Source organism: Etheostoma spectabile, chromosome 12 (assembly GCF_008692095.1).
Source record: "Etheostoma spectabile isolate EspeVRDwgs_2016 chromosome 12, UIUC_Espe_1.0, whole genome shotgun sequence".
Classification (NCBI taxonomy): domain Eukaryota; kingdom Metazoa; phylum Chordata; class Actinopteri; order Perciformes; family Percidae; genus Etheostoma; species Etheostoma spectabile.
The window spans coordinates 31671630-31676483 of NC_045744.1; the positions used below are offsets into that span (position 1 = coordinate 31671630).

A 4854-nucleotide genomic window follows, 5' to 3' on the forward strand; every position below is an offset into this window, starting at 1 on the left:
ATTGTTTAATTCTTAAGATTCATTTGAAATGTAATCATACTAAATGCGCCAGACCATTTTTGTGAAACTATAATTTAAAGGAGTCAACAAATGTGAAGGTTATTCAAACCAGAGCATTTCCACTGTGTGGAAGCTACTGTTTAAGTTACATATGCATGAGATGTATGCTGCTGAAGTTCTCTTTTAGCTTGTATGGTAACATTTTCTTGTGGCTGGAACGTTTATATTGTATAATAATTTATTGCTGAAAAATGGCAATATAACAACAAAGAAACATACCTTTACCTGTACCATTAAAATCAGCTGTAATAACAGTTAAACAGTAATAACAGTATAAATAGTGTGGTAGAAATTGTAATATCTAGGTGAGATCTGAAATAAAGCTTCATTCAGCAAAGTCTTTTAAAGGAGCATTCCAGTCTATTTCAACATGTGGCTCTGTTGTATGTAAATTCGGAGTGCTGTCAGTAGAGAGACAAATGAACCAATTGGTGCTGCCTACAGAGTTAGCACCCAACAGGCTTAAACAGGGCAAGTTTTAAAAGTGGTTTTAGTCTCTAAACATGCTCAAAATGTCATTACAGGTGCTTAGTGTTGCCTTACTTTAAATGGTTTTTCATTTCTTTAATGTTTTATTTCTTATACTGCACTGTAACTGTGTTTTATTTGTTTTCATTTTTTAACTGTTTTTTAACTGTTTTTGTGTAAAGCACTTTGAATTGCCCTGTTGCTGAAATGTGCTATAAAAATAAAACTGCCTTGCCTTGCCTTACCCATGAGCAGGAGATGTGACAGAAAGGCATAAAAGTTATGACAAACGACTGGTGTGGACTTCACCGGAAAACAGGAAATAAACAGGAGGAGGAATTAACAACTTTTATGCCTTTCTGTCACATCTACAGCAGTCAGATTCACTGTGTTCCCTCTGAAGGAATCACTGCTTATGGGTAGGCACTGGTAATTACATTTTGAACATGTTTAGAGTCTAAAAACAAGTTTAAAACTTGCCCTGTTTAGCAGGAGTAGGCAGTACCGATGGTTTTCATTTTTCTGGCTACTGACAGCACTCCGGTGATTTTAAAAACAGAGCTACGTGTTGGAATCAACTGGAATTCTCCTTTGAGTATTCATTCTTTGCGCAAATAAGGTTCAGCTCATCATTAAAGCCTGAGAGAATGGACAAAGAGTCTTGGAGAATCACTTACTTATTAACCCTTTACAAGCTGACAGCAATGGGGATGGGGTACAATTAACTTATTATCAGTATTATTATCAGTTCATCAAACCTCCAAATCTGTGACCAAAACGGGAGGTAGAGTAAAGCCAGTCTCTGCACTTTAGATAAACAGAAGAACATAAAGTTAGGCCATCAGGGTCCATATATCAAAACAAAGGGTAAAGAGTTCACACGGCAAAAAACTAAAAAACAAGTCAATACAATATGTTAATAGACAAATATGGGATTTTCAGTTCAAAATGAAAAATAATTGACAAAATGAGTGAAGAAAGGAAAAGCCAGAGACAATGTAAGCATTTCAAATGAATGTAATTACAATCTAAATTTCTGTACTCATATTTCTCCACTCGTGGGTTCAAACAAAGATGGCAACATAATGTAGCTGCCATTTCTGGTGCCTTGTGCAGAGGATTAAAATGATAAAATATGACTGGAATTCAATCATCAAAGTATAAGTCTTAATGAAAATAATAATTACACGAGGAGCTTAAACTGAGGCTTTTCAAGCAATGCTTTAATTCTGGGAACGTTAAGACCAGCCACTGGGTCTGCCCAAAGTAAAAGCTGATGCAAGATTCAGGATCCACATTTCTCTCGAATTCTAAAGCTACATGTTAAGCTATGCTCAAGGGAAGGCAATGTCTGTCTAGAGATGTTCAGTACCTGTGTGAATCTTTAATACTGAGTCATCAAGCTGAACTCACTATACTCAATCAGCAGCAATCACTAGCTTTTGCAATAGAGTCTTCACTGGTAACCGTAGATCATGCTGGTGACTGAGAGCATTGTTGTCAGCTCAGCTGTAGTCTCGCTTTGCCACTGGCTACTCCACATAGCACTGCGGGATGGGAAAAAAATTGGCTCTGGTTTATTGGCATTTCTTTAAAGTTCCATTGTGTTATTTCTTGAATTGAGTCTTACCAAAAACCTATTTGTTCTTTCACAAATATGTGCTCATTCACATGTAATTACTTCCACCAACTAATCAAAGTATTCCCGTAAGCGTAGAATCAGCCATTCAGAATCATTCACTTGTTCCTATGTACTCTGCCATGTTGCGATACTATCTTCAAAATACATTAGCCAAAGAGGGCCGCAGTTTTACACTCAGTGGCAGCGTGATGAATGCCAGGGAGGGGGTTAAGATTACTGAGTGGCAGATTTGAAAGCCGGTTGCAGCTGGAGCATCACGCCTATTCTCTAGGACAGGGGTCTTCAACAGGGGGTCCGCGACCCCTAGGGGGTCCGCGGAGGTACTGCATGGGGGTCGCGAAAGTTTTGGTTGATTAGACTTTTCTTTATATTCCCCCCCCCCTGCAATTTTTTCCACTAATTGAAATGTCTTTAAATACACATTAACATGAATTCAACACACTGTAGTAAACACATAAATGGAGGCAGAAGATGTCTTTCAGTCATCAATGCATGAATATATGAACCTGTGTATTATTTGAGTATCTTAGTATTGAATGCACAATAACAAGGTACATTTACACATGGCACTATAGGACCAGTTTGATATAACACAATTTTATACAATATATATAATTAGGGGGTCCCCGCTCCATCTCGCCATCAGTTTGGGGGTCCTTGGCCTGGAAAACGTTGAAGACCCCTGCTCTAGGACATGTAACGGACTTGCCAAGGAAATAAAAAGATAACTAAAACGACAACGTGACAGGCAACGCAACAATTCCACGGTTAACTATGGAGTGGCTTTTCAAAGATGGAAAGAGCAAGGATTTTAAAAGGTAATTTTTTTCTCTAAAGGTAATTCGGCCTATTTGTGTGAATTCGGCTAAATATAGCATGGTTGTGCATGACGCTATATCGACACAAAGTAATATTCAGTTGGTTGTCATTTACAATTTCACCGCTAGATGGGGGAAATTCTTACACAATGTAGCTTTAAACCAATCACAGTCGTCTTGGGTGGTGATAAGCGTTGGACGGAGCCGCTGTAAAATAGATAGTGTGTGTGTAGTGCTAGAGAAAACCCAGATTGGACAGATAGTCTAGCTAGCTGTCTCACTTTAACACGTAAATATCTGAGGATCAGTTCACCATAGTCCTCAAAAATCCACCAGAGTATATAATTCCAACAAAAAAGAAAATGGAAGGAAACGGAATTGTCCATGAAAATCCATGCATCCGGCGGAATTTTCTGCAGAACCAGAGAAAAACCCCAAAGTGGAACGTCGAGGATATAGTCTAGCTCAGCCGTGAGAGACAGTTTGTCCCTCCATGTGGTCCATTAGTAAGGTGAAGACCTTTCTTTTGTGGCCAGGTTGGTTCAGTGGTAGAGCAGGCGCACGTAAAAGGTTCATGCCTCGATGCAGTGTGAATGAAAATATTTTCCTATCGTTTTCCACCTCTATGTCTGTTGGTCCACTACTTTGGTCCAGATTGAAATATCTCCATCATTACTGGATGGATTGGCACAGATTGGTTCAGATTAAAATGTCATCTAGCTCCCTAATTAGGTCAAAATTTCAATAACTAATAATTGAAATGAAAAAATAATGACATTCCCATCAGCCTCAGCTGTACTTTGTGTTTAGTGCTGGTTAGCAAATGTTAGCGTGCTAACCCTAGCATGGTCAACAAGGTAAACATATTGTTTTAAACAAAGACTGCACCTGGTGAGGAAAAAAGATAACCATAATCTGATGTATTGCCAAGCAAGTCTGAAGGTGCAATGAATTTGCCTTGGTGTATTAGGTGCATACAGTAAATAATAAACATATTAAAATTTGGATAAACAATAAAGCAAAGTACTTCTACAGTCAAGAATATAAATACAGAATATATTTATTAAAATACAATAAATTGTGAAAAGACATTGTAACAAATATATAAAATGTACCTGTTTTTATAAAGGAAAAGAAGGCTGTATGGATTGTGCAGTCTGTGCAAAAATATTAATCAGGGAAAGTGAAAAAGTCCACAGAATATATATAGTGTGTGTGTGTGTGTGTGTGTGTGTGTGTGTGTGTGTGTGTGTGTGACTGTGTGATAACATGAGGGATGTAAGAGTCTGTAAGTGGGCTTCCCTGGCCTTGTTGATTAGGGTTAACAGGAAGAAACTGTTCTTGTGACATGAGGTTTTGGTCCTGATGGACCACAGACGACAGCCTGCTTTGATGAAGGTTGTGATGATCATAGTAATACTAATTATGTCTTTGTTGTTATCTTAGAAAATGCAGTGAAGGATCACAGGATGGACCGTGCAATGGGGGTCTGCAAGAAACTGGTCAGCAGCTTTTCCTCATCATGCAATGACACAAAAGCAGCTGAATGTGCACAATCGGAACATTCCCTTAAAGCAACACGAGACTGTTCCCGCTTTAGTCCTCCTACAGGTTGGAAGCGGAATTGTCCCATTATGTCTCATTGGAACTACAGATCCGCTACCCGATCTGACAAACCTGCATAGTGCGGTAGAGGGACGCAAAGCAAATGCAGAAGTGCCTTTCACCCTGTTACCAGTTTATGAACCATTGAAATGATTTTGGAAACATTATGTGTGTATATATGTTTATATATTAGTGTGTATATATTGTTTGTTTTGTTTTGTGGTTAGTTTTGTATGTGTGAGCAATGATGATCCAAAGCAA

At 38.4% G+C, this 4854-nt stretch overlaps 1 long non-coding RNA gene across 1 annotated transcript in view; it reads right to left on the reverse strand.

Moving 5' to 3' along the window:
- Positions 1–2161: 2161 nt before the first annotated feature.
- Positions 2162–4854, reverse strand: part of LOC116699541 (uncharacterized) — a 7056-nt gene continuing 4363 nt past the window's right edge. The window contains exon 4 of the long non-coding RNA XR_004334453.1: positions 2162–2268. This is a non-coding gene — a long non-coding RNA (uncharacterized LOC116699541). The remainder of the gene's footprint in view (positions 2269–4854) is intronic.